Source organism: Herpailurus yagouaroundi, unplaced genomic scaffold, assembly GCF_014898765.1.
Source record: "Herpailurus yagouaroundi ecotype Mexico unplaced genomic scaffold, PumYag 199, whole genome shotgun sequence".
Lineage (NCBI taxonomy): Eukaryota > Metazoa > Chordata > Mammalia > Carnivora > Felidae > Herpailurus > Herpailurus yagouaroundi.
This window is the reverse complement of record NW_024412430.1, coordinates 18874216-18881357: the sequence shown is the minus strand read 5'-3', so window position 1 is coordinate 18881357 and position 7142 is coordinate 18874216. Positions and strand designations below refer to the sequence as shown.

Below are 7142 nucleotides of genomic sequence, written 5' to 3'. Positions count from 1 at the left end.
CGTGGGATCGAGCCCCGCGTCGGGCTCAGGTCAATGATCTCCCAGTGTGTGGGATCGAGCCCCGTGTCGGGCTCATGATCTCCCAGTGCGTGGGATCGAGCCCCGCGTCGAGCGGGCACTTCTGACCTCGCAGAGCCGGCTTGGGGTTCTCTCTCCCTCTCTTTCTGCCCCTCTCCCCCACTCTCTTTCTCTCTCTCAAAATGAATACATAGACTTAAAAAAAGAAAAGGAAAATCAAGGTTGACAATTCAAGCTCTTTACAAAACAAGAAGGAAAATTTTGTTTCAAGCATCTAAAATCTTAACAGTAGTGTGGCCACTACGATCAACCGCGACACATTTTGTCATTAATGATCTCTTTAAAGGGGAAGTCTTACTGCAAACTGCTTGCATTAAACACCTTGACTTAAAAATTCTGTCAATGCAAGATGAAATACTATTTAATGGGCTCCCCATTTCGGAAGCATTTTTTATAGAATTAACTCATTTTCCTGCACTCTCTGGATGTGCCATGTACTCCCTCAGAGTTGTAGCCGAGATGACGTTAAAGAAAAAAATTATTTCATGTTAAATTGTAAACGGTCTCTCCACGAAGCAGACAGCTGCTTGTTTTTAAGATGAGTGCCATTTCAGTGAAAAAGTAAATGAATAAAGCTAACCAATTCACAGCCCTTTAAACTGTTAAAACTAGCAACACGTTAACCTTCATTTCTTGCTGTGGGTGGGATAGAGTCCAGGACATGATTGTTTCAATAAAATGCTTTACTTCTTTCCCTGGCCAAGAATAAAATCCAGTACTTAAGAGCAGAGATAGAACAGGAAAAGAATACACACATGCAATCACAGGGCTGGAGGGGGGGGGGGGGGCAGGGAAAAATCAGGTGGCATTTAAATTGCAGGGGGTTTTGTTAACCCGGCTGAAAACAAAAGGTTTTTTTTTTTTTTTTTTTTTTGTAAAGTAATCTCCATAACCAACATGGGATCTCAGGACCCCGAGATCAAGAGTTGTATGCTCTACTGACTGAACCACCCAGGCTCCCCAAAGACTTTTTTTAAAAAGATATTTATTTACTTTTAATTATTTTTAATGTTTATTTATTCTTGAGAGACAGAGAGAGAGAAAAAAACAGAGTATAAGCAGGGGAGGGGCAGAGAGAGAGGGAGACACAGAATCCAAAGCAGGCTCCAGGCTCTGAGCTGTCAGCACAGAGCAGGACGCGGGGCTCGAACTCACAAACTGCGAGATCATGACCTCAGCTGAAGTCGGATGCTCAACGGATTGAGCCACCCAGGAGCCGCATCGCTTTTTTTTTTTTTTTTTTAATAAAACTATGTTAAGCCTTTCTAATTGCCAATGAAGTGCCTCCCATTCAATAATACAATTCTGTCTCTAGTAACACAGGCTTGAACCCTAACATTAGAGAGAAGTGTGTACTTGACCCAGATACAGGCACACACATAAAGTGATTCTCACACTTCGCCAAAATCTGTCCTATCATAGCAACAAATTAACCTACTTTTTCTATTTGGGCGCCTCTGTAAATAAATGTGTCAAAACCTGATGGAGTTTACGAGTTTTTACCATACGTGGAAATATTTCAAGTTGCTTGCTCTCTCATCCTCAATAAAGGACTACTTAAAAATCAGATTTAATCTGAATAAATAGGACAGTGCTGCATTTTGTGATAGCAGAGCTGAAATATGAAATAGTACAGCATGACACTCTTATAAAAGAAGACGTGTTTGTAGCTTAGCGCACAATAGAAATACTCCGAAGACCGTGTGCAGAGATGCTAACATGTACAAACAACCGAATGGCCTGGGGAAATACAGACCAAAGGCTCTCACTGAAGAGGGAGAGGAATCTGGGGGGTGGGGTGGGGGAGGGCAGGGAGTGGAATGGTAGAACATTTTTCAAAAGCCGCAGTCACTTCGAAAGGGGGACATTCGTTTCCTTGATACTTCCAAAGATAATGGATGGGTCTGACGAGTAATCTGAAATCCTAAGGGACACCAGCAATCGGCAATCGCGAGGTAACCCCCTTATAGGAAATTCTGCCACGGGCACGCCACCACAGAGCACGTGCGGGATGAATAATGATAACAGAGAAAGTTCTTGAATGTCTGGGATCACACTGAAGGTCTCCTCAGCTTGACTTGTCGATTTCTTCTATTTAATTTCACTTTCTTTGACAGTGGGCAAGATGATTACAAACGTATGGATAGGGCAGATTTTTTTTTTTTAAGTGTTTCAGTGTTTACCTGAAGGCTATTTAATTGCAGTTTCAGATTCTTTTTAAGAGTTAACTGATAAAAGACACCGTGTTCTGATAACCAAGAGCCTTATAATACAAAGATCATTCTGACTCTAAAGAAACTGAGTCCTCAAAACAGATTATTATGAATGGCATCTAGAAAATCCCTACTAAACTTTATCATAAAAACAAGCATAAGCTCTCTAATTAAAACCGTATGAAAAACAGCAATTTTTTTGAAGCAGTATTTTTTTTTAACTACAGGAAAAGTATTTGCAAAGAAATTTGAGAGGTAATTGGGGGTAGTGGTAATACAGATTCATTTTGAAACTGAAAAGCTCTTATGTAATGTCTGTGATCAAAGGTCAACATCTTTCGACATTCTCCACGAGTCCGATCTGGATAAGAATCAACTCAAATATAATTTAGGAAAATAACAGGATATCAAACAATGTGTTAATGCTGTGAAATACTGGCATACCTTGCAAAACCCAGAAATGCATATTAAAGGAAACTTCAATTACATTGTTTCTGTCATATTTTGAACCGAATCCCAAGTTGCTCTCATTCCCTCAATACAAATTAAAAATAAACAACTCCTCACAGCATCACTGCCATCTGGATTACAATGGAAATAATGAAGTATGTGTGATTTTAGCTCGGGTAAAAATAAAGCCGAGGCAATATGACTGCACCTTTTCCATTCCATGCTCCCATCACGTTCACGTCTCGGAACTGACTATGGACCAAGGCAAGGTCAACTAGAAATATCCACTGGGCTGGTGAGTCAGGCAGTTGCTCAACACGGGTAAGCGCTCTAACAAAGGGTTTTTAATTTTCAGGTTGTTGCATCACACCGATGTTATAATTGCCCTTCGCAAAGATAAGCCCTTAACACAGAAAAGGAAATTGTTTCAAAAGCTGCAGTGAGCTTGTACTCCTGCTCTGGGGAGGGGGAGAGACAGCCCGTTTTTGGGCCGGTGGTCGGGCTCTGTGCCTCCAGTCCCTCACCTATAAAATGGGGGCGGTGACAGAACACAGCACAGTGGCCAGGCACACGCAGGACTAGGGTCTAGGGAGGATGCTTTTAATTTCATTTCTGAAGAATGAGCAGCATCGAGGCAACGAGCCTCTCGTGATTCTTAGGGAAGCACTGCCCCATGTCGATCGGACGAAATCGTCTCTTAATCAATCAAAAGGGCTGAACGTGAACGTGACCGGCTTCACGGAGCACGGCCTCAGTTTCCAACCACCCAGGCTGCACCCAGTCCTTCCCAGACGTGTCATCTGTGGGGTCCCACGAGCCGCGGCTGGTCTCGGACCATACGAGTTCGCAAGTGGACGATCCAGGCCAAGGAAAACCGTCACAAAGAGGTGAAGGGAACTGGAAAAGGCCGCGCTGTGTGTTCCTTCTAACACTTCCCCAAAATATTAACCCAGTGACTTGGGTGGTTGTACAGTACGTCAAGAACTCCCTTCAAACTTAAATCACCCTGGAACGCAATGGCACAGTTTGGGGGGGGGGGGGGGGCGGTTATTAGAACAAAAACATATTCCAAGAAGGATCTTCACTTACAGGCTTAACTCAAACTTCCATCCTTACTATCACTGGACAGAGACTTAGGCAGAGGAAAAAAATCAAGGTGAGTATCTTTATTAAAAAACAAAACAACCCGGTTTCTGGTCAACTACACGAGGAAAGCTGTGCTCCTCACACCTACCCAGCTGGACAGGTTGTGTGTGCTCGGTTTACCGGGGACACCAGTGGAGATCCCAGCCCCTCCCAAACCACAGGTTGGGGCTTGGACCCGGCTCTTCGGGGCCTGCGCTCTTAGCGCTTTGCCAAAGCTGGCCCCGACCGATTGACAGCGGCCTTGGAGCTCAGGAGAGAAACCGACTGGGGGCAGGGATGCGGCACGTGACCCCACAGAAGAAACTTTCCAACGGAGTGGACTGCCGGCGAACACCTGTGATGTGGTCGTGGATTCACTGCGAACCAGTTGAGCTCACTCTCTTGAAGTCTCTACGCCAGGATGAAAGTACTGTAGTCTTACAGTAGGACAGCGGCGTCTACGTGGGCGTTTTGATTTCTACTTTATTTTGAACTCGGGGGATTCAAGTTCTTTCTACTCTAGCCTTTGACCGCAAGAAGTAAAGGTTCAAAAAAAAAAAAAAAAAGAAAGAAAGAAAGAAAAATGCATCCACTCGACTAGCCACAGTCAAGCTGGGGCGCTCCTTCCCATCGCCACCGTCAATGCTGGAGCGCCCCCACCCCCAGTGCCTGTGGTCTGTTGACATTTGGAGGTTTTCTCGGTCTTTCTCACTTCACCAATCCAGAAGCACTTGGCTCCGGCTCCAAAATACAATGAAGCTGCAGGAACAAAGGTGTCCGCGGTGCTCAGCAGCTCACCGGGGAAGAGCAGGAGGCAGGCCGCCAGAGCTGCCCCGTGGCCCGCCTGGCCTCTCCTCGCGCCTCGCCCCGGGTGCCGCTCGCTCCTCCCCAGCTCCCCTCCCCACCCTCCCCGGCTCCTCTCCGCTCCCTTCCCTCCGCCCGGCGAAGCCTGGGCGCACCCGCACTCCGCTGCCCAGGTCCCCCCGCGCCCCCAGCGCGGCGCCTCACCGGGACCCGCCCCCACCGGGTGGGCGGCGCAGCGGGGCCTGGGCTCTGCCAGGACCCCCTCGCCAGAACAAAGGAATGTGGGGAGGGGGCGCGGAGGCGCGCAGGCCGCGGAGCGGCTCCCGCCCAAGCGCCGCCTAGGGCGCTCCGGGGTCCCGACCCTAGCCTCCCAAGCGCCACCCCCGCATCCTAGCCCCCAGCCCCGGTCCCCCGCGGGCCCGCAGGCGGGAGGGGCGCGCCCCTGGAAGTCGCGATCGGAAGGTGGCGCTACGCGGTCCCCAGCAGGCCCGGGGCTCCCAGCCCAACCTCCAAAGTAGGTCGGGGTCTGACACCGGGGCGGGGGTGGGGGGTGGGGTGCTGGAGCGCCATCAGCTTCTTGGAAAGCAACTGCAATTATCTGGGGTAATGTGATTCATTCCGGGGATGAATCTCTGTAACGCGCCCCCCCCCAAAAAAACCCCAAACCCTGCTCTTTAATTATTTAAATGTTACGTCAGGGAAAAAAAATCTGACATAGACACCACCATATAAATATATTCACACATAATTACACTACGTCAGAGTGCCGGAGGAAATTTAAAATCTGGGTACATTATATATTCATATATCCTCACTCGAATAAAAACTAGGGTATCTACACGAAAATGCAATCTACTAACCTATATCTGTTTCCCATAAATCATATCTGGTCTGGAGGGGGGAAAAAAAAAACACGATGTGAAATAAATACTTGTGACCTCATTCGCTGTTGTTATTTACAAAAGCCAGGGCCAGAGATGACGCTTGGCCATCCCCTGCTGTTCCCAGGGAACACAGCACTTTCCTAAAGTGTCCTTTATAAAGATAAATGGGAACCAGCATCCAGCAAATCACCGCGCTCGGCGAAATGCCTTCCTAAAAATACAATCTTATCAAAGGTCTCCGAAGGCGTGAAGTTGAAACTACAGCAAATGGCCTTGAACTTGTATTTGCACACAGCCCTGGAGAAAACACCAGAAATAGCATTGCAAGGCCACAATTGTTAAAATGTGATAGGGCTAAATTTAGAAGAACGCTCATTTCATTTAGGGCAAAAGACACACATTCAGCGGCGGGAGCTAACGCAATGCCTTACCCGGTTGTCTACTTTCCTGTTTAAAATATCCTCAAAAAAAAAAAAAACTGTGACAGTGACATTTTAAAGGCTGACATTGTCCTACTTTCTTTGTAGCAAGATTATAAAATCACGTAATTAGCTCCCGCTTCCTATGCTGACTGCCAGCAAATTCGGCAGTTACATAATGCAACATTTCCAGGAAACTATTATGTGATCTGTCTTGTCGTGTCTGAAAAAGCAATGACAATAAGGTGAGAAACAGGGCTGATGGAGTGGAACGCATTAAAAGCACGGAGGTACGGAGGTCAAGACCACAATGGTTCGCCCCAGATTTAAAAATAATAGCTCGCAACACCTACGGGGCAAACCCCGAGAGTATCCAAGATCAGAATACAACCCGAGGGGTTCTTCGCGTTTTGTAGGAGGCGTGTGTACAAAATCTCCGTCTTTATCCGGGACGTGCCAATAACGACCTCCTGTCCAACGCCGCGCCACAATTTCCAAATCATCGCACAAGTACGCGCACATTCCCACATCAGCCCCGTAACCCGAGCCAATATTTCACCGTGGGCAGATTATGCAATCCGGGCAAGGACGAATCCTACAACCTTCTCGGGCGCTGGTAAGACACGCTGACGACAAACGGGCTGGAAGACGTCCGTGCAGACACAGCCCCCGACACAAACAGACGCGGCGCACGCATTCTCCGAATGCCGTCACGGTTCACGCGAGCTGCGCTCTTTCCCAGCAAGAAGATCAAGGCTCGTCCCATTTACTCGGCACCCCCCTCCGCCCCCCCCCACCCCCCGCACACACCCCCGCCGCCAGCCCCGCAGAAGGGACGAGAAAGGAGGCAGCGAGCGCTGCCCTCCCCGCTCGAGATGGCTCAGCCTCCCCGGCGCGCCTCTCCACCAAAACATCAATTTTCCTGAAATCAGGAGACATTATGCAACAGCGGCGCGGGGGGGAGAGCCAGCCGGCCCGGACTACGTGCCGGCGCCAGGGCGCTGCAATCAAAGCGGCCACCTTCAGGTGGCGAGTCCCCTCCCGGCAAAGCAGCAAAAGTTTATGTCATGAACGCCCCGGCTCCCCAGCTCCCCGCCCGCTGCCGGGGGCGCGCGGCCCGGGCTGCGCGCGGGGCTGGCCGGCGGCGGCGAGTGTGCGCGGGGCGTTCA

The 7142-nt window shown here is 48.9% G+C and overlaps 1 protein-coding gene across 1 annotated transcript in view; it reads right to left on the bottom strand.

Annotated features, from left to right (window-relative positions):
* The window catches only part of NFIL3 (nuclear factor, interleukin 3 regulated), a 13872-nt gene extending 7122 nt beyond the window's left edge, over positions 1 to 6750 (bottom strand). The window contains exon 1 of the mRNA XM_040449524.1: positions 6576 to 6750. The gene's annotated coding sequence lies outside the window, so the exon portion shown is untranslated. The remainder of the gene's footprint in view (positions 1 to 6575) is intronic.
* Positions 6751 to 7142: the final 392 nt, after the last annotated feature.